This window comes from Chinchilla lanigera, unplaced genomic scaffold, assembly GCF_000276665.1.
Source record: "Chinchilla lanigera isolate Chin_1 unplaced genomic scaffold, ChiLan1.0 scaffold00105, whole genome shotgun sequence".
Classification (NCBI taxonomy): Eukaryota; Metazoa; Chordata; class Mammalia; order Rodentia; family Chinchillidae; genus Chinchilla; species Chinchilla lanigera.
The window spans coordinates 4,274,352-4,296,884 of record NW_004955506.1 but is presented as its reverse complement, the minus strand read 5'-3'; the positions used below and the strand labels follow the sequence as shown (position 1 = coordinate 4,296,884).

General features: G+C 52.1%; 1 long non-coding RNA gene and 1 pseudogene across 1 annotated transcript; both read left to right on the top strand.

Annotated features, from left to right (window-relative positions):
* The first annotated feature begins 8,604 nt into the window (after positions 1-8,604).
* LOC102025822 lies at positions 8,605-15,051 on the top strand (annotated as a pseudogene).
* A 5,757-nt stretch (positions 15,052-20,808) lies between these two features.
* LOC102008015 lies at positions 20,809-21,169 on the top strand. Its single transcript, XR_264349.2, has 2 exons — positions 20,809-20,952; positions 21,046-21,169. It is a non-coding gene; the product is annotated as an uncharacterized LOC102008015 (long non-coding RNA).
* Positions 21,170-22,533: the final 1,364 nt, after the last annotated feature.

The window sequence follows — 22,533 nt, the reverse complement described above, 5'->3', positions numbered from 1 at the left end:
TGAGGGGAAGGGAAGAAAGTGCAATGGCCCCGCAGGGTTTGGGGTGGGGTGGGGTGGAGAGCAGGAGAGATGGGGTAGAGAGGGCCCAGGGGTCACCCTGGCACCGCGGGTGTCGAGGTGGGGACTAGGAGACCACGGAGTGGGACAGTCTCCAGGCAGAAGGGGCTTCGACCCGGGTGGCAGTGGAGGTGCTGAGACGTGGCTGGCTCTGGGGTGGACTTTGGGAATACTGCCACCTCCATCTTACGTGCATGAAGGGAAACAAAGACCTGCAGGTTTTGCGTCTAAGGCTAGGAGCCCGCTGCCCCCTCAAAGGGAGGGGCTGAAGGGAGGAACAGCAAGGGCCCGTGGGTGCCGCACAGCTTTGGGGCTTGTTTGGCTCTTGTCCACGGTTCAGTGAGACCCTCTACAGATGCAGAACCCGTGGCCACCACAAAAAGTAAGCGACACCTGCTTCGCAGGGACAGGGATGAGGGGCTGTTTATGGAAACAGTCACCTTGAGCTCGCCCATGGGGCCTCCTGGGCTCACACTTACTCCCGGAGCCCCCCTAACTTCATCCTGCCCTTGACCCATCTGTGAGCCCAAATCAACCTATTCTCTCTGCAAGTTGATTGTCCCAGCTGTTTGTCACAGCAGTGGAGAGTTGCCAGTGTCGTGGCACACGCCTGTAATCCCAGCACTCAGGAGGCTGAAGCAGGAGGATTGCTGTGAGTTCGAACCCAGCCTGGATGTCTTGGTTACTTTTCTCTCGTTGCTGAGACAAAATACCCAACACCCAAAATGAAGGAAGGAAAGGTTTATTTAGCTCACAGTTTGTGGAGGTTTCAGTCCATACTTGGCTGGCTCCAAGGCAGAAGATAGCAAAGCAACAAGAGCAAAGGGGGGAGTGGCAGTGCGTGGAAGCCTCTTTCCCTCCCTTACTTCGTAAGAAGGCTACCCCCACCCAGGGGGTGGCACTCACATAGCTAACCTTCTAAACTTCTCACACTGACACAATGAAAAACATCCTAGAGCAGGAAGGGCATGTCCTTTGCACCCCAGGATGTAGAACTACTGAGTCACTTAGCTAAACCTCTAGACTCCCCAAGTGGACACAATGTACCAACCATAGCACTGGACTACACAGTGAGTTTAAGGTCTGCCTGAACTACGTAGCAAGACCCTGTCTCAAACAAAGTAATGGAGCGCTAACTAACACAATCAGGGACACAGTTATACTAAACACTAACAAACTAAAGAAAGTGGAGGTCTAATGGCCTGAGTCACCAGATGCGCCCCAGGGTACCGCTCTAATGCCTTTGCCTTCGGAGGTCACTTCTGGGGGCTGGAGATTCACTCTTGTCCCTTGGGCTTGTCACAGGTTGCTATTTTTTTCTGTACCAGGGATTGAACCTCAGGCCTTTGCATTGAGCTGCATGCTGGGCGCTCACTGTCAGGGATAGGCTGCCTCTGGGGTGACCTGGGGTGGCCTGGGGTGGCCAGGGCAGGTGGCACACTGCAGTCCGCAGCCCAGACCCAGCCTGCTGCCGGTGCCGGCTCAGCCCACAAAGAATGAGTTTTACATCTTTAAATGGTTGGAAAACAAATCAGAAGGAAAACACCATTTCATGACACGTGAAAAATGTATGAAATCCCAGCTTCAGCATCTGTAAATAATGCTTTATTGGAACACAGACACCCTTGGTTGCGAACTGTCAGTGGCAGCTCGCTCACTACAAGACTGGAGACTGAAATATTTACCCCTCCCTGCTCATCCTACTTTTTGCGCATATAGTACTGGAGACTGAGCCTAGGACCCTCACACTGAGTTACAGCCTCAGCCCCTTTTTAAATTTTTTTATTTTGGGAGGATTTCAGTAAGTAGCTAAGTAGCCCAGGCTGAACTTGAACTTGTGATCCTCCTGCTTCAGCCTTCCAGAGTGCTGGTATTACAGTTGTGCACCACCATACCCAGCAGCAATTTTTTTTTTTTTTTTTGTCTTTTTGAGACAGGGTCTCACTATGCAATTCAGGCTGGCCTTGAGCTCACTTTGTAGCTCAGGCTGGCCTCAAACTCGCAATGATTCTCCTGCCTCAGCCTCCTGAGTGCTGGGATGATAAGCGTGTGCCGCCACACCCGCCCCCAGCAGCAAAATTTAATAAAACAAATAAAGCCAATTCAGCTAGTTAAATGTGAATTTCAGGTAAGCAAACAATTACATTTTTAGTATAAGTATATCCCACCAAGAAATCATTATTACCCATCTGAAATTCAGATGTACCTGAGCATCCTACCTCAGCCTTCCTTAGTGTCAGGTCTGTAAGCACTGTTTTCCTGCCCCAGCTGTAGGTTTCTCACAGATCAACTTACATCTTTATTGTCCCATTTTTCCTCAACCTCACATGACTGCTGCTTTTTCCATATCTTACCATTTTACAATTGCTCTAGCAAACTATCTTGGCAGCAAGGTGATCAAAAATGCAACTGCAAGGGCTGGGCTGATGGAGTGCTTGCTTAGCATATGAGAAGCCCTGGGTACCATCTCTGGAACCAGAAGAAAAAAGTCTCAGGTGTGGTGGTGCACGCATATAATCCCAGCACCTTGGAGGCTGAGGTAGCAGGATCACTCCACATTCGAGGCCAGCCTGGGCTACACAGTGAGTTCAAGGCCAACCTGAACAACATAGTGAGACATCAAAAAGAAAAAATTACAAAGGTAATTTTTTTTCTTAAATCTGTGTCTTCATCAGAGTCACAGTGGATTCCACTAATCCTGCTGCAGGTCAAGCATTCCCAGGTGTTTGTAGCCACCCACACACCCATTTATACTCTTTAGGTGGAGCCTGTGCCCCATTGATGTGCAGCAATTTGTGTTTTGAAACCATCAGTAATTTGTGGCCACGGGCCCTCAGTATTGTAGTCATCACAGCAGTAAAATTTATAATCTACAGAACTGTGGCAATATCCAGCTCCTAACGCGATTATTATTTTTGTTTGTGTTTGAAAGCCATGGAAATAAAATTGACTTCCAACAATACAGTTGCAATTTTATGTCCCTACAACTGACCGTAAATAATGGACACAATACGAGTGCCTGTAAACACGCTCAGCATCTTTCTCGGAAAAAGCAGGGGCTCACTGTTTCCATCCCGACGGGGCCAGGGCGGGGTGGGGGTGGGGGGCTAGCCTAGCAGCCAGGGTTTCCAGGTGGGCAGCTTCTGAAGAATGAAGCGAGGTTCCCCTGGCAGGGGAACAAATGACCTCATGCTTCAGAGGCGCTGTGGCCTGGGAAGGGGAACGCAGGGGAGCAGGTTGGAAGGTGGCACTCAAGCACTGGGAGACAAGGGTTGCAGATGCTGGGCTTTCCCTGTGTGTCCCTGTGCTCACCTCCTGGGGCTGCCAGGACAAATGCCTCAGAGTGGGTGGCTCAAAACAACAGAAAAGGAGTTTCTCAAAGTCCTGCCCACCGGAAGTTGGACATCCGGGTGTTGCCGGGCCTCCTCCTTCCAAAAGCTGCAAGGGAGGATCCTCCTTGCCTCTTCCGGCTTCTAGTGGTCCTGGATGTCACTTGATCATGGCCACAGTGCTGTAATGGCTGCTTCTGTGCCCATGGGTCTACCCTTCTGTGTCTGTCATCTCTTCCGTCCCTTAAAGGGACCTCATTATTGGCTTTAGGGCCTGTCTTGACCTAGCATGTTCTCATTTCAAAATCCTTAAACTTTATTACACCTGCAAATACCCCTTTTCCAAACAGTGTCCTCTTCACAAGTTCCAAGGGATACCCAGCATCTTTGCAGGAGGAGTCAACCCACCGTTAGAACATCACGGCTGTCATCAAGACAGGGACCCAACCCAGCCAGGCATGGTGGCGTAGGCCTATGATCCCAGCACTCAGGAGGCTGAGGCAGGAGGATCGCTAGGAGTTTGAGGCCAGCCTGAATTGCATAGCAAGACTCTGTCTCAATGAAACAAAACCAAAAGCCAAACAACAACAAAAAATGACAGGATACAAGTCAGCCCCAAAGGGAGAAAACAGGCTTGTCCATCACACCATGTGTAAAACAGGGCACTGTATCCGTGGAATAGTACTGGCCAAAAGAAGGAACAAGGAGGAGCTGGACATGGTGCCATACACCTGTCATCCCAGCACCCTGTGGGGCTGAGGCAGGAGGATCACAAGCTTGAGCCCAGCCTGAGCAACTTGGTGTGACCTTGTTTCTAAAAAATAAATAAATAAAAGGTTGGGGATATAGCTCAATACAAAGGCCCTGGGTTCAATCCCCAGTGCTGGGTGAAGCTAGGGAAAGAAGCCAGTCCCGAAGGCTTTTGAGATGAGCACGGTCCACAGTTGACGACCGTGGGGGCCACACAGCTCCAACGATGCCTGCGAGCTGTGTGGTCGTGTACCTGTGTGAACTGTATCTCAGCAAAGCAGCTGTGGCGGAAGGAAGACCGGCTCCTGCAGCCCTACCCTTCCCCTTGGTGTCCAGCCGCCACTCCAGGCTGCTGTATCCCGCTGAGGAGGGGGGGCAGGGACGTGCCCTGGTGAGGGCACCCTGGGCAGAGCCCATACTCCTCCCTCCACTCTCCTACCAGCACAGCCGCCTTTGCCTACACTCCCCCCATTTTTTGGAGGGGGACCAGGAAGCGAAGGCTGTGACGCAGCTAGAAGAAACCATCCTCTGTGCTGCGCATGGTCCAGCTACTTACCTTTCACTGTTGGGGACGCGGCAGTTGCTGCGTGGAGGCTCAGACAAGCTGAGTCTTGCCCACGGCTGGGGCAGAGCTGGGAAGGGCTGAGCTGGGATTTGAACCCACGGCTATCTCTTTGACCACTAGTCTACACCACAACTCTGTGAGAGATGTGGTAGGTGCTCCGTGAACGGTGGAGAGATGAAAAGGACCCCAGGCTTGCTTGGGCTTGTCTGCTCCCAGCTCTGAGGCTAGGAGCTGAACTGGGTACTTGGAATTTGTATGTGGAATTAACCCTCGGGACACAGTCCTGGGAAGTGGGGGTGAGGGCGTGACTGGGAACAGAGAAGGTCAGGAGGGTGGGGCCTCTGCCGGGACTCCTGGCTTCACAGGAAGAGACACTGAGCCCTCACTCTCTCTCCCTGCCACAAGAAGGTGGGTCCCCCATGAGAACCCAGCCAGGCCGGTCCCCTGACCTTGGACTTCCGGCCTCCAAAATTGTGAGAAACAAATGGCCATTGTTTGTTCCTATGGTATTTTGTTTTGACAGACCCGGCCGGCTGGGGCAGGGATGTTGGGCAAGTCCGCTCTCTTGGATCACACATTCCCTGAAGGCAGGACATGGGCCAGGCCTGGGGGCCAGTGTCCAAGCTAAGCCATTGTCCCCTGACAAGGTCCAAAGAGATACCACTTCTTGTGGGCCACTGGGCCATCCACATTTCTCAAACTATAACATATTGACAGAGAAACAAGAATGAAATGTGCCCTTGGCGTGACAGGAACCCAGATTCCCTAGTGATCATGCGGGATGTTACTTCGTACCTGAGCTACTGCGCTCTGGGTTCTGGGCACCCTGTAACCCAGTGTGGGGCCTGGGGATGATTGGGTGGCCGCAGGGGAGGATGATTTAAGCTCAGCTGAAAGTGTCTGGCATTTGGGGGCCACAGGCCTGGGTGCCCACTCGGTACTCCCCGTACCCAGGGCCCCGGGGCTGCAGCTCTACTGCGGAGGCAGGCGCCTCTTGCTAGTGCCCAGGGAGGGAGTCACACATGGGCACCACCACCCCATCGCTTTCCTGACTCTCTCAGCCGGGTTTCAATGGGGCTCCATGAAGGCAGGATTTGAGCAGAAGCCTGAGGCCCTTCCTGGTGCGTGTCACACAGCAGAAGTGAGGAGCCAAGTGCCAAGGGAGGAGAGAAGGAAAGCACGCTAAGGGAAAGGTCTGGGCAGACAGGTGCCCACTGAGGCAGGGGTGAGGAACAGGGGTGGCTGGTGCCCAGCACCATAACAAACCACCTCTTTGTCAGCCTGTCACAGAGGTTGGTGGATGTGTTTTAAAGATGGCAAGACTGAGACAATGGTTTTTTTTTTTTTGGGTTTTTTTTTGGTACAGGGAATCGAACTCAGGACCTTGTGCTTGCCAGGAAGGCACTTGTGCTGCTGAGCTATATCCCCAGCCCAAGACTGAGACAGTGGTGTGCGGTGGTAGAGGGCTGATCTGTTCATGCTGAGTTCTATCCCCAGCACTACAAAAACCAACCAAATAAATAAATCAGGGGCTGGGGATTTAGCTCAGCGGCACAGCGTCTGCCTGGCAAGCACAAGGTCGTGAGTTTGATTCCTGGTACTGGAAGAAAAACAAAAAAACAAAACAAAAAAAAACCCCAAACAAACAAATAAATAAATTACAAGGAGCCCCACACTGCAGATGCTGTGGAAGTTTGGTGGTTGTTCAAGGAATTAAAAATGGAATTGCCAGCTGAGACAAAGAGACCCGTAATCCCAGCACTGAGGAGGCTGAGGCAGGAGGATAACCACAAATTCAAGACTAGTCTGGGCTACAGAGTGATTTTAAGGCCAACCTGGAATACATAGGAAGACCCTTTCTCAAAATAAATAAGTAAATAAAACTGAATCTGATGCTGGAAAGATAAAAAGGGGGTGGAGAAGAGGGGAGAAAAAAAGAATCAAAATGTGTTATGTACATGTACCAATTCCTTACAGTGAATGTAATCATTATGCACTGCAAATGTGTACTAATAAAAGTAAAAATAGACAAATGAATAAATTTTAAAAAGAAACATAGAACTGTCATTTGACCCAGCAATTCCACACCTAGATATTCCTCCCAAAAGGATTAAAAGTAAGGATTTAAAGAAATGTTCATACAGCCAAATTCACAGTAGCAGTATTCGCAAGAGTTAAATGACTAAGCTCCATCTGTGAAAGCATGGCTAAGTGGGGTGGTCTGTCTATACAGTGGAATATTATCTAGCCCTGAAAAAGAGGGACATCCTGGACCATGCCACCACCTGAGTGCACCTTAAAGATATGACACTCAATGAAAAACACAGCCTAAAGGGTGACCAGACATACCCAGAGTCCTTGGGTTCAGACACAGAAGGAATGGGGGATGGTCAGGAGCCAGGAGAAGGGAAGTCAGGAGTGACAATGGGTAGGGACAGAATTTCCAGTCAGGGAGATAAAAAGTTTCTTGAGACAGATGGTGGCTGTGGTTGTACAATGCAACGGCACAGCATGCCACAGATTGAAACTTAACAAATGGTTAAAATGGCAGATATGAAGTCCAGGGATATAGTTCAGTGGCACAAGTGCCTGCCTGGTAAGCACAAGGTCCTGAGTTCAATTTCCGGTACCAAAAAAAAAAAAAAGAAATAAGAAATGTCAGATATGATGATATATGTACTTTACCATGATTTAAAAAAAAAAAGAAAACAGCTCTCAGGGATCCTGTGCCCACGGGTGATGCAGACACAGAGGGTCGTGTGGCCGCTGAGGGCACAGGTGGGCCTGCCCACGTCACCCCATCCCCTACCCAGCATCGGTCCTGAGCGGAACCACATGTCCAGAGCAAGTGGGTGGCTGGGGTTCCGGGGTCCTTGCTCACACCCCTGGGTCCCTCTAAGCCCATCCTTACTGTCCCCTGTCCCTGAGGATGACCCGCAACCCCCCAGAATCTGGGGTGCTTCTCCTGCAAGGTGACTGGGGACTCTCCAGGGAGGGCAGGAAGTTCCCAGACCTGCCCCTCTCGGGACCGCTGGGGCTCCCCCCAGCAGAGTCCCCACCATCGGTGGTAGAAGGGCAGCTCAGAATATGCTGCTAAGCAGCGTCAGCCTGGTGCGGTGGCACATATTTGTAATCCCAGCTACTCAGGAGGCTGAGGCAGGAGGACTGAAGGACTGAGGCCCGCGTGGGTAACTTAGCTAGATCTCCTCTCAAAATAAAATAAACAGGGCTGAGAATGTAGGTCGGTGCCAGAGCGCTTGTCGAGCATGTACAAAGCCCTGGGTTCCATCCCCAGCATCACACACACAGAAAGGTACCAGGGCTCTCCTGCCCTCCACTCACTGCCCCATTCATTCATTCTCTGTGGTGAGAATTCCTCCAGCCGGCATCCTCCCGACTCAGGAAGTGCCGAGCCCTGCCGCTGTCCTGCCTTCCTCTCCTTCTCCCGGCCATCTCGGGCTACAGGAGTCTTCTTTCCCCTGCTCTGCTGGCCCGGTCAGCTCTGTAAGAGCCCGGTGACCTGTTTTACGGGCTCCAGCCTGAGTCCCCCTGACATCTCAAGCTCTATGCTCTTCTGTGGTCAAGCCTCTGGTTTGGGCTGCTGCCTGAGAACGCTCAGCTCCTGCCACCCCGAGAGTGAAGGAGCAAAGGCGAGGTCCAGGCCCCGTGGAGAGCGGGGGTGTCGGGGAGCAGAGACCCATCAGGATCGTCCTGCAGCCCAGGGGAGGCAGAGAGTTTCCCGTGGCGGCCAGCCCAGGGCAGACGCTAGGCTGGGGAGCAGCTCTGCACCTGGGCCGCTAGAGGGAGACCTTGGCGGCCCAGCCCGCTCTGGGCTAAGGTGGCCAAGTGCAGTTGTGCGAGCCCGCTGAGGGGTGGGCGCGTGCGCGTGTACCCGCCGAGCAGAGGAGGGTGTGGGCCATGGCCTTAGCCGTGCTTACACTCCCTGCAGCCTGGCTTCCCACAGGACAGAGAAGGTCAGCTTCCCTACAGCCTCACTTCCTGCAAGAGGGAGGCGGTGGGTTTTCCTGCGGTGGGGGAGACTTGACTTGGGGGTGTCACCCAGAGAGCAACAGATATGAACCACAGTGGGGTCCATGGAGGGCACGATTAGGGGCTTTTTGGGGTGCTCCTCTAAGCATTCTGTGCTTAGAAGAGAACCCTATAAATGTAGTGCCTATGAACAAGGTATCTGTATTGCAGGTGAGGAAACTAAGACCCAGAGAGCCTGAAAGGCCAGAGCTGGGATTTGAACCCAGGAAGGGGGTGCTGGGGAGGGATGCACAGGTTAAGGAGCCTGGTTCCTAGGACAGAAGCTGCCTCATGGCAAAGCCAGATGACTGAGCCAGCTTTTAGAGCCTAGCAGCTGAGCTCTAGATTCCAGCTCTGTCCCCTGCCGGGGGAGCATCTTCGGTGACACCACTTCCTCCTCTGTAAGATGGAACTAATGTCACTCACTTGCCATTTAACTGTAACACGATATGTAAGGGAAAGCAGACTATGATAGGAGTTTGGCACGTGGCCACAGGGCCTTTGTATATATCATGTGTGTGCCAAGGATGGCATTATAGTTGTTCCTCTCTCCATTCACCATTCTTCTCCTCCCCCTGCTTCAGGGCTAGGTGACTCATAGTGGCCTACAGGTGACTCATAGTGGCCTACAGGTCCCTGTGCCCAGAAGGAGCCCCTGCTGCATCTTGAAATGCTAAATCTTTTTCCAGTAAAGGGCCTTGTGTGTTCGCTGCCACTTCTCCCTGCAGGGCCGTCATCCCCAGTTGTAGCAGGCAAGGAGGAAGAAGAGCGTGGAGGAAGGGTGATGCTGCAGGCTGGATACACGGGGGACACCCACCCTGAGCCGCAGAGCTGCTCTCTGCAAGGGGTACAGAGCCTCCTGTCTTGGGCCCCAGCCCTCTGGGCCTCTGGGTCAATTTCTGCTCTTAAGATGGGGTCAAAGGGTGAAGACTTCTGCATTCCACAGTCACAGGGCCCCAGCCACAGGGGGGTTAACAGATCCCCAAAGCAGGGCTCCCCCAAGGCTGCTTGGCACCGCCATCTGCGAAGCTTCGGCACCTCCCACATGCCCAGCTGTCCTGGGCACACTCACCTGAGCCTCCACCCGAGGGAGGCCCCACTGGCAAGGAGTCCTCCCACTTCAGTGCAGAAGCCTCTATGCCCTGCTCCCGCTCGGGCACAGCGGCTCTACATTACACGGACATCTCAGGTGACCCAAGCAGGGGACGTGTGACCTTCAGCCTGCACCTCTCATCCTTGTCCTTGATTCCCAGCCCTGGACTGGCCCATGTGCCCAGCTGGGGTGAATGACCTCCCGGGCAGGCGCATTCTGGGAACAGGCTGTGTCCTGGCCAGCAGAGCAGGCGCCTCGCTGGACCTCTTCAGGCTCACCCTGGCAAGGTCCCTTCAGAGCCCACTGAAGGGAAGCCCCAGACAGGGACACTGTCAGAAGACACCCAACAACTGCCTGTGACAGTCACTGGACAGGACAGATGGGGGCTGGTCCTTCCCTCCCTGCTCCTGTCCACTCTCCCTGCAGCCCGAGCGGTTGTGTTTCCCACCCCAGTTTTCGCTGTTTGGAGACTTCACCTCCAGGCCAGCAATGTTTGCCAAGGCAGCGAGGAACATCGGAGGAGCATCGGAGGAGCGCACGTCCCAGCTCTGGAGGCCCCGCCCACCTGCCCTGCACACCTGGCCCCGCCCACTTCTCCTGGAGGCGGGCCAGGTAGCCGCCTATCCCGAACCTACATCCCTACCTCAGTCGCCTTCTTCGACTGAGCTTCTGCCTTCCAGAGCAGAACAAGAACAAGAGCTGCTGTCAGAAGAGTCGTTTTCCTTGTTGCTACCCGCCCACATTTTTTTTTTTTCTCGGCAGAGTTTTGCTAAGTAACCCAAGCTGGGCTCAAACTTGAGACCCTCCGGCCTTGGCTTCCCAGAGCTGGGGTTACAGGTGTGTGCACCATGCCCAGCTTGACTTCCACCTCTCAGGGGGCCGAATGCCTGCGCTGTGCCCTCTGTCACCTCCCAATCCCCAGAGCTGGGCACCTGCTCTCTGCCTCGGGTTTGCCCCTCCTGCCCTCTCTTGTTCCTCCCCTTCCTTCCATTCTAACTTCTTTCTATTCTTTATTCTTTGAACAACCACTTATTTAACATCCCATGCTGCCATGCTGGGAGCTTCTCCTCCCGAGGCCACCTCATAGGAGCCATTTGCTCCTTCCCTCTCCTCTCCTCTCCTGCTCCTCTTGTGACCGAGCCCAGCCACAGACAGCCTGGACTGCTTGAAGCCATCTGGATGCTCACCCTGAGGCCACAGTCCCCCATCAGCCCAGCGGCGCCCATGCAGTGTAAATCCAGGGCTTTTCTTCACCAGCAGTGGCTCTTTCTCTGCTAGACTTGGGCTTGGAAACTCCGAGACCATGAGACAGAAGCACTCAGGATGGAGGCAGCTAGGGACCCTCCCCAGGACCCCAGGCCACTTGGTTTCTGAGCCTTTGAGCCCCTCTGTCTGTGAGTGGCATTGGTTGGCCTTTGGTTCAGTTGCAGTCCAAGCATCCTGGCGTGTGCAGGGCCCCACACCACTCAGTTCAGTCTCTTCTTTCTCCAGCAGTCGGAATCCACTACTGGGCATCCCCTGATTCTGGAGCATCCCTCCTGTGGGGAGCCGTAAGAGTGAGCCCATATCTTCCTTTCTAACAAGTCTACCTTGGACCTGTTCCTCCCAAGCCAGTGTGTCCAAAGCCGCAGCTCCAGGGCATTCTGTGGTCACCTCCCAGCAGAGCCACCCCAAGTCCTTCTTCCAGGGGTCTAGTGGTGTGTGTGCACTACTCCTGCTTGCCCTTGGCCTGATCCCCAGGCATAGTGGATTGACCACTGGCAGTCAGCTTATAACCCCCAGCTGAACCGAGTAAACGTGGTGCTGGGTGTGGGAGGCCCACCTGAGGACTGTTGCCAGCAGCATAAGAGGCAGAACTAGAGAAGAAGAAGTAAGGCTGTTGGGAGCTGAGAGAAGCTGTTGGGAGCTGGTAGAAGTTGTGAGGAGCTGTTGGTTGTTTTGGAGGAGCTCATCATGCTGGCTTTCCTGATGAACTTGGCTGTTTTCATTCTCCGAGGAGCTCAGGACCTCGTTGGCACTGAGAATGGCTCTGGTTCACTTTAGGGGAGCTCTGGTCCTCACTTTGAGCATTGCTTCCTGGCTCCAGAGGGGAAGATGGTGCACTACGGATTTCCTGGAGAAGCTTGCTGCGTTGGCTTCTCTCATGGGAACTCGGCCATCTTGATCACCGGAGGAGCTCGGGACCTCACTGTTGCTGAGGATGGCTGTGGTACCTTTTAGGGGAGCTCTGGTTCTTACTTTGAGCATCGCTTCCTGGTTTCAGTGCAGATGCCTCAGTCTGCTAGCACAGATCCTTCATCCCACTGTCACAGACTTTCTAGATTCTACCACTGACCTTTGGGCCTTTCCAGCGCAGATCTGTGAAACAGGCCTGCATGAGATATTGCTGTGGGCTCTGGGCCTCCAGGTGGACTCGTGGGAGGCATTATTATGAGCGCTAGTCTTCCACAGGACTCATGCAGGACATTATCACGGGATCTAGGCCCTCAGCTGGATTCCTGGCCTATAGTGTGTGGACAGATTTCCTGCGCTCTCTTGTATAAGATTCTTGGGTGACTATTATAAGTAACCATATAAAATATGTGTCCTGTATTATATTGTTCTCCCTTGCAAAATATCCCCCAAAATAGCTATAAGGTAAAGGTGTCCCAAAGGAGGGCTGGAGAGGTCCCTAGAATGCTCTCTGGGTGGGAGACCTGGAGGGGGTCAGTTGATGACAGTAGATGTTGGTGAATGAGGCAGAGGAGGAATCTGATCACCATGGGAGAGCGGCTGCAGGCAGCATGCACGGCCTCTCCTCCTGCCCCCATGCTATGGTCCCAGGCATGTGGTCGCAGGTGTGAGGTGCGTGTCATTCCCAGTCCCACAGCAAGCCTGGGCTCCCACTCATTGACCTCAGCTACTGTTGCAGTTTGAATGTGCCCCCAAAAGTTAACGAATTCCCAACTTCATACATCCACTGTATTTGTAAGGGGCCTTTGAAGGTAACTGGGATTAGAGGAATCAGGAGGGTGGCCCTGGGATGACATCGGGGACCTTAGCAGAGAAGAGGGACCTGACCTGGTACCTGTCTCTCTCTCTCTCTCCCTCTGCTCCACAGTGCTTCAGTGAGAAGGTCCTCACCAGATTCCAGCATAATGCTCTGGGACTTCTAACCTTCAGAAGCCTGAGAGATGTAAACTTAGATTCTTTCTAAATCACTCAGCCCCGGTGTTCTGTTACAACAACAGAAAATAGACTAAGAGAGCCACTGACCACAGAAGGATTCTCACTTATTAAAATGGGGAGAATATCCCAGAAATAGGCCCATTGTGGGGTCTAGGCCTGGCATCCCAGATCAACACACCAAACAAATAATTCTAGGCACTTGACTGCCTGACTAGTGACCATTACTCACCCCCGGGCTTGCACAAATAGTTTGTGAGAAATCTAAGCACCATAGGAGTTTGTGTTCTCCATGTCACATACTGCAACCATTCACAAAATGAAGGCTGCTTTCTGTCTCTCTCTTTCCTTTCATGGGATTTGAAATGACCAGGAGACCTGGAGTCGTGGCCTTTATAAGTTTGATTCATTAGATTTACAAGAGTGGCTTAAGAGTTTAGAAAGAACCTGTGTATTGATCTGCAGGAGGCCCTGCCAGGGCCTCAAGGGAACTTGGTAGCATCAAGGCTGAGGAAGAAGAGGAGGAGGCGGGAGGGGGAAAGGGAGGGGGAGGGCTGCCGTGGCGAGGGCTGGGGATTTAGTTCAGCAGCACAGCGCCTGCCTGGCAAGTGCAAGGTCGTGAGTTCAATTCCCGGTACTGGAAAAAAACAAAAAAAGAAGAAGAAGAAAAAGAGGAAGAAGGGGAAGAGGAAGAAGGGGAGAGGGAAGGGGAAGAAGGGGAAGGAGAAGAAGAAGGAGAGGAGAAGGAGGAAAGAGGCAGGAGGAGGTAGTACTCCTAAATGCTGAAGGAAAATCAATATCTTTGTTGTTGTTGTCTTTTTGAGATTGTTGTCTATGTAGTTCACGCTGTCCTTGAGCTCACTTTGTAGCCCAGACTGGTCTCTATTCACAACAATCCTCTTGCCTCAGTCTCCCAAGTGCTGGGATTACAGGCGTGCACCACCATGCCCAGTTTAATCAATATTTTAAATATATGTGCTAATTGCACATAGCTCTGAGTGAAAGTGGTTGTTAGTATTTTGATATTAAAATTAAATTTATAAAGAGAATGCTCTTTTCCGCCCGCTCCCCCCTCCCCCAGAGCGCCGCTACGGCTGCACCGCGCCGGCTCTGAGCTCCCGGCTCCTGCTAAGTTTGCATGGCTGCCGTCTCCCTCAGCCACCACCACGATTATCTACCAGGACCTCATCAGCCACGATGAGATGTTCTCCGACATTTACAAGATCCGGGAGATCGCGGATGGGCTGTGCCTGGAGGCGGAGGGCGAGATGGTCAGTGGAACAGAGGGTAACATCGATGACTCGCTCATTGGTAGGAACGCCTCCGCTGAGGGCCCGGAGGGCGAGGGCACCAAAAGCACAGTGGTCACTGGTGTGGACATTGTCATGAACCACCATTTACAGGAAACCAGCTTCACAAAAGAGGCCTAGAAGAGGTACATCAAAGACTACATGAGAAGCTGGGTGTGGTGATGCACGCCTGTAATCCCAGCACTGGGAAGGCTGAGGCAGGAGGATCGTTGAGAGTTCGAGACCAGCCTGGGCTACAAAGTGAGCTCAAGGCCAGCCTGAACTGCATAGTGAGACCTTGTCTCAAAAAGACAAAAAAAAAAAAAAAAAAACTACATGAAATCAATCAAAGGCAAACTTGAAGACCAAAGACCAGAAAGAGTAAAATCATTTATGACAGGGGCTACAGAACAGATCAAGCACATCTTTGCTAATTTCAAAAACTATCAGTTCTTTATTGGTGCAAACATGAATCCAGATGGCATGGTTGCTCTCCTGGACTACCGTGAGGATGGTGTGACCCCATTTAGGATTTTCTTCAAGGATGGTTTAGAAATGGAAAAATGTTAATGGATTTGGTGGTTACCTTGGATCTATCACTTGTCATAACTGGCTGCTGCTTGGCATCCACACACCAGGATTTCAGACAAATGGGATTGATGTCATCTTGAACACTTCGTTTATTTTGACTGTGTTTTATTTGGAGTGGAGGCATTGTTTTTTAGGGAAAAAACACCTCATGTAGGTTGTCTAAAAATAAAGTGCATTTAAACTGGAAAAAAAAAAAGAGAGAGAGAGAATGCTGGTGGAATGTTGCAACACATACCTATAATCCCAGCATCTGAGAGGCTGAGGCAGAAGGATTGCAAGTTTGAATCTAGCCTGGGCAACTGAGTGATGATGATGGCAGCAAAAACAACAGTAATAGGGCTGGGGATTTAGCTCAGCGGCACAGCGCCTGCCTGGCAAGTGCAAGGTCGTGAGTTCGATTCCCAGTACGGGGAAAAAAACCAAACCTTCTTGGAGATAATATAGTTCTTCTAAATTAACATAATGTATTACTTGGAAAAGTCCCTAACAACGGAATTCTCAAATCCTGCCCCGATTCCTGCATTTTCTTCAGTGTCCCCTTCTTTATTTGAAAACCTAATAAATACAGCTGCCCAGGGAAATTCTTGGTCTAAAAACCCAGAATCTTGAACTCTGTGAGAGGGTGAAGATCCTCCTCCCAGAACCCTGAAATCATTTCACTTTTCTCATTAATTTAAGCCTTCACTGTCCACTCGTTTGGGAGACTGTGGGTCTGATCAGCCCGCAATAACTAAGGGATAATATTAACGTGATATTCTCTCCGCCTCCCCTCAGTCCACCCCGATCACAGGCATCCCACAAGCGGCCCAGGGAAGCAGGGGTCCCCCTGGCTGCAGCCCCTGCTGCCGGCCCTTCAGGGATCAGTACTTGGGTATCACGACAGAGTGGCCACAGTGGTGTTAAGCTGGGTGCTCTGCGTAAAAGTCATCTGCTTAGGACTAGAGAATTCCGTTTTGTTTTCCATTTTAAAAAGAAACACTTGCTCATTATTTTTAAAATGGAAACACTACAAAAATAGGTAATGTGGAAAGTGAAACCTTCTCCCCCGCCAAGCCTCTGTTCCTCTCTGCTTCCTCCCTGGGGTTCAGCAGCCCGGGGCCACCACCCGTGGTGTGGGTCACCCAGGACACCAGATGACGGCTCTGCTGCCTTCCAGACATTCGCCTAGAATCGGTTTTAACTTCTATGCTGCTTAAAGAGAAACAAAACCAAATTCTCAACCATATTCTCAACAGTTCTCTAGAGAAATAGAATAGAACCAAATAGGTAGATAGACAAGTAGATTGCTGCGTCTCTAAAGGTAGAGAGATTTATGCCAAGGAATTGGCTCCCACCAGTATAGAGACCAGCAAGTCCAAAAGGTACAGGGCAGACCAGCAGGCTGAGTCCTGAGGATGAGCTGGTGCAAGCACCAAGGCGCAGGGTTCTTTTCTGCCTGGGGAGAAGATGAGGCTCCACCCACATTATGGAAAGCAGTATGCCTCGCTAAAAAGTCCACCAGTTAGCTGAGTGTGGTGACACAATCTCAACATGCAGGAGGCCAAGGCAGGAGGATTGCTGAGTTTGAGGACAACCTGGGCTACATAGACCCAGCCTCAAAAAAGACAAAACAACAAAACAAACCAGAACAAAAATTCACCAGTTTAATCTAATCCAGTCAAGTTGACCCATGAAACCAACTGTCACAGGATCATTCTATATAAACATTTAGCAATGTATTTCTCTTTTAGTACTACAAATATGTTAATATCTGTTATTAGTAGTGCTGTTCAAATGCATTAGGTATGTGGTGAGGTGCGTGTGTGTGTCTGTATGTATGTATGTATTACTGAACGCTGAACCCAAGGCTTTTGCACTGACCTTCACGCCCAGACCTTGAGACAAGATTTCACTAAGTTGCTAAATTGTCCATGCTGGACTCAAACTCGGAATCCTCCTGCCTCAGCCTGCTAGAGTGCCGGGGTTACAGATGTGTGCCTCCATATCCACTTCAATGCTATTTGAAGTGCCTTTCTGGGTTGGTCTTGCCACTGGTTGGTTCCCAATAATGATGGATAGTTTTTTTGTTTTTTTTGTTTGTTTGTTTGTTTGTTTGTTTGTTTAATGGACGGTGTTGAATTCAGTGATGTCCCTCTTACTTCATCTGCAGGGGATCCGGAAGTGGGGAAAATTGTCTTGTTTCTCCAAGCGCTAGGGAATGTGTGTTCCTGGCCATACTCCAGGGGCAAGGGAGTCCTTCTCTCAGTTCCCTTCACTTGTCCACGCATCCCCAAAGTATCCTCTGTGCCCCTGGCATGTGCTGGTCATCATTCTGGATGCAGTAAAGACACACTGAGCAAGACCCAGCCTGCCCCGCTGCGCAGCAGTGTGGGGTCTGTAGATGAGGAAGTCGGGGAGAGGATGTGGGAGCTGTACTATTTCTGGTGGTCAGGGCTAGTGTCTCCGAGGAGACAACCTTGGACGAACAAAGCCCAAATGAGCTGTGGGCAGGTGCAGAGCAGCCCAGGCAGAGGCAAGGCAGGGCTGCTGAGCCGCCCAGGACCCCGGAGAGTGTGTGAGGTGACAGTGAGCAGCAGGAGGAGGACAGTGAAGACAGAGGCCTCCGTCGAGGAGTTTTGCTACCAAGGGCAGCAGGGCGTGATGGCAGCTGTGAGCAGAGGGCTGCATGGGCCCGGAAGGGCTTGGGAAGGAGAACTGTCCAGTGTGGCTGCCCTGTGCTGTGGTAATGCCACCAAGGGGTCCAGGGGTGCCTCGGGGGAAGGCAGCAGTGGCCCTGAGAAGGGAGAGGGGAGGACCGCGCTGAGGAGGAGCCAGCACCTGGGTGACGCGTCCCCCACCTGCTGGCCTGGTGTGGGGTGAGCAGGGCCAGGGGGAGGGGGAGGCACAACTTTCGTGGCCAGAGGCGGGGAGATGATTCCGTTTGTGCTGGCGGGGGTGGGGGGCAGTGTGAAGAGGGCAGAGAGGTGCAAGGACAGAGAGGACTCTGCAGGGGTGGCACGGTCCCCAGGGGGCACACTGGTGAGGGAAGTGATGTGAGATGGGCAGGATTCCGGGGACCTGAATCAGGGGCTGGATGTGTGAGGAAACCCAGGCAGCAGACCTGGGATCTTTCCAGCGAGGCCCAGCTGCTCCAGTGTGGAGCTAGGGGCAAGTGGGTCCCTGCAGCCTCCCTGCACCTTGATGTGGCAACCTAGGCTGGTAGGCAGACCACTCTGCCTATGGAGCTGTCTGTCCAGCAGTGGGTGGGCAGCCAAAGCCTGGGACCAGCTGGTCACCTGGGGCCCTTGATGGTTGCAGGCATCACGCCTGGCCTGCGTTCTGGCCTCTGGTGGCGGTCAAGCAATGACAGAGCTGCACATGGCCCCAGCACTTCCTGTCACGTGGGGAAGCAGGGCTGTTCCTCGGTACTGGCTACTGGAGCAGGAGCAGGTAAGAACAGGGCTCCAAGGACACTTTGACCCAGCCCCTGTCCTCTCTGTGACAAAGCGGCTTCAGGACACTGGCCGACGCTTCCCCATTCCTGGTGAGCTTCTCCCTAGGACACACTCCAGGCTGACGCTGGCCTTGCTGGCCTTGGTGCCAGTTATGAACCTCTATAGGACTTCTATAAAGAGCTTACAAGGTGACTTTGCAGGGGAGCTGGAGTTGGGATGTGTCCCCCACCTGCTGGCCTGGCAAGGGCGCTGTGTGCTACAGGCCATGTCCTTGGGGAAGCCTGGTAGGGCTTTGTAAGTGGCACTGAAGTCCCTTGAGCCATCCCCTTGGCACTGACCTGGCTGGGAAGAGAGAAAAGGACAAGCCACCCAGTGGAGAAGACCACACAAAGAACCCAGAGTGAGAGGGTAACAGGGACACCTAAATAACATCAAGCACAGGCAGAGGATCCAAAAGAAAAGGGAAAAATCCTGGAACAGGCACTTCGCAGAAGAAGATTCCAAATGGCAAATGGTCAGGAAGCTGGAACATTGCTCCTGAGCTGAAACCAGGAGAGGATACCGCGGCCCACCCACCAGCCTGCAGAAATGAAAGGGCAGGAGATACCAAATGTTGTCAGAGACACAGAGCAACTGTAACTCCCATACAGGCCCAGGGCATAACGGGAACACAATAGCAGGACACTTTCACAGCCTGTGATGCAGTGATTCCATTCCTGGGGTCATACCCAGCAGAAACTATGTATATTCACCAAAAGACATCTTCGCTGTGAGGATGTCCACTGCAGCACCTTTGAATTCAGCCCACAGTGGAAATGGCCCAAAAGTCCATGTTAGGATTTATGTCTGGGTGTTCCCCCAAAGCCTCATGCGGCCAAGGGGCAGGCTTTTAAAGTTTGATTGATTTGGGGTGTGAGAGCTGCACCCGCCCTGGGGTGGATAGTTTGCATATGTAAGGGAGAGGAAAAGAGTGCTTGAGGCCATTCCTGGCTTTTGTGGTTGTTGCTTTAGCTGTGTTCTGCCACCCTGCGCTGTAGCCCTGTGCCACGTGCCACTCTGCCTCATAATCTGCCAAGTACAGACTGAAACCTCCACGAACTGTAAGCGAAATAAACCTTTCCTTCCTTAATTTTGGGCGTTAGGTATTTTGTCCCAGCAACGAGAGAAAAGTAACCAAGACAGTCCATGACAAAGAGAAGAATGGGTGAGTGTGTCTTGGCACAGACGGTGGTGAGAACAAACTATAGCTGCAGGTGTCATGTCATGTGGCAGGCTCTCCAGCATAGCACCGAGCAAAGGCAGCCAGGCACAAGAGTGTGCTGTGTGATTCTGTCACTGGCTCGCATGGGGCACAGCCCATATATGATAGCGATCATACACAGACTAGTTCCACGGGCTCTGCTGGGTGTGATACTTCTGTGTCCTGTTGCCAAGATGTTACCCGCTGGCTCCAGGTTCTTTTGCTCAATGTGTACAGACGTCCCAAATAGGCAAAGTGTAGCTCTTTTCATCCTAACAGCCCTGAGCTTCGAATGCCAGCAGCTATCAGCCGTTAGCATTAGCAGCCCTCTGCTACTCTCTTGACAGCCAGAGTCAGTGGCTCCCCGTCGCTCTCGGGAACTCTTCTGGCCACCAGAGACGGTGGCTTCCAGAAATTCTCCATTATTCTCAGCCTCTCTACCCTGCTAGCTGCCTTCGGTTCCCAGCCCTGGCTGCTGGCTGCTCTCTGCACCCGCAGCCTTTGGAGTTACCAGCTCTAAGGGTATCAGCTCAGCCTGCTCTACGTGAGATACAAATCACAAATAGGTAAAAATATCCCAGAACAAAGCCGGCTGCTGCCAAAGCGGGTATCTTCTGGAGCAGCCTTAGGGCGGCTGATGTAGCTGCTGGCCAGCTGCAATGAGCCAGGGAAGCAAAAAATAAATAAAAGTTACCTATTGGAAATGCCGGGCCCTTCTCTCCTCAGTCTCAATTCCACTGGTATAAAAAGTTCAAAAGCAGGAGAACGCACTCACAGGGCTGGACATCAGGTACCGGTTGTTAGTATCCCTGAGAAGGTCCCTCAGGGGCCTCCGGGGTGCCAGGGTGATGTACTCTCCTGACCTTGCGGCCAGTGACGCAGGCTCATTCGGTTTCAAAACTGGCCCAACTGCAAACCTAGGATTTCCACACTTTTGTGGAGGTATATTTTGATTAAAAGATCTTTTAAAACATCGGGTTCCCTGTACGTGGTGTGGTGCTCAGGTTGCTCAAGCAGTGTTGACCTTGAACTTGCCCAACATGACCTTTGCATTCAGCTGCGTCCAGCTCCGCTGGTGCCACCACTTGAATCATGCTCCCTCCTGTCACGATCTTCCTGGCTCAGTAAACAAACCTACCCGGACAGTTGCTCAGACCCTAAACTGTGTCCCTTTTGGTGACCCCTCCCTTCGCTGGTACCCCATGTCCAATCAGCATAAAGTCCATCCCCTATGTCTTCCAGGGGAATGTGGACATTCTCTACCTCGCCCACCTTGGAGTGTGTGTAGCACCCTCTGCACAGCAGCGGGAGCACATCTGGAGACACCAGTCCGGTCCAGCACTTGGTTATGGTGCGGGTTAAGGTGGAGCAACCCCAGGGACGGCGGAACGCTCTTCCGGGTGTGTCTGGGTAGGTCACGAAGGCCTATCGTTAGGGTCTGTGTCTGGCCCCTGGCCCCTTTCTCTCTGGCTCTCTGGCACTGTTCTCCTGCTCTCTTCCCAGCCACCGTGAACGAAGCAGCTTTGCTCCACCGTGCTCTTCTGCCGTGATGTCTCCGCCTTGGAGCCAGGTGACCACTGACAGACTCCCCTGAGGCTGTGAGCCAAAGTAAACCTCTCCCCCTGGACGTTTGCGTGTCATGTATTGTGTCTCAGTGACCAGAAAGCTGACTAACTGGTCTGTTTATCTGAGGGTTCCAGATTTGGGAGGAGTGCGGAGTGGACGACCCAAGCTCTTCCCCAGCATTTGTTACTGGGGCTCCGAGGAATGGCCCCTCACTCTGGGGCCCATGCACGTCGCCTCCTGGGCCCATCCCCAGCTCACGATGTCCCTCTGTCCTGATCACATCCCCTCTTCTTGCCCCATCCAGGTGTCCCCTTAAGCACCGTGTGAGTGTGATCTGTTCTGCGTGTGCCTCCTCAGCCCTTGGCTCTCTGGCCTGCGTCTCACACCCTCACTGCTCTCCTAGCCATGTCCTCTGCACCTCTGGCACTCACTGGAGAGTGAGCACTGCCCCCCTGTGCACTCTTCATAGCACGGCTGGGGCCTCCCTCAGGGCAGGTGGCACAGCATTTTCCAAAAATAGGCAATATGCCCATGCTTAAAAGTGACTTTGGTTTGCTTGTTCGTTTTGTGGTACTGGAGATTAAACCCAGGGCCTATATGAGGGAGCTATATCCCCACGTCTTTTTTATTTCTTAGTTTTTTTTAACTTTGAAATAGGCTGTTGGTAAATTGCCCAGGCTGGGCTGGATCTTGGAATCCTCCCGCCTGAGCCTCTCAGAGTGCTGGGATTACAAACCTGTCCAACCACACTTGGCTAAAAGTGATTTATTTTTTCAGCACGTGGTTCTAGCTCCAATTCCTAGCATCAAAATAGAGATGATTTATTTTTTTCAAACGGCAGAGTCAACAGGTGATTTTCAAGTTTCTTTTTTCATGCTGTTCGGTTCTGTTGTTGTCTTTGGTTTTTTGAGACAGGGTCTCACTAAGTTGCTCAGGTTGGCCTTGAATCCACAAATTCTATCTCCATCTGCTGAAGCCTGGAATTACGGCTCCACGACTGGCTTTTTTTTTTTCTTTTCTTTTTTATACTGGTTTTCATTTTACGCCTTTCTACAAAGAATATGTGTTGCATGTATCATTTTTAAGGTAAGGTATCAGTTCAAAGTCAAATTCTTTGAGCCCATTTTGTCCCTCTGGGAAAGCACCCCAAAGGAAGAATCCTAAACAAAGGAAAAGAATTTCATAGGAACAAAGAAAGATTTAGTGCAGCAAATCTGAGAGTCCTGAAGAAGGCCCCAGCCGACCCACCTTCTAGCTCTCTCCCAGGTGGGAGAAGAGGGCCGGAGGGCAGGGATCAGCAATGGACCACTCACTGGCTCTCTCCAAGCTGAACTAAAAACGGTGCATGGCTGGTCTACCCCACCATCAGCACTATCCACCGTCCTGTTTCTTTGCCAAATAACGCACTCAGTGCTTTTCTTTTTC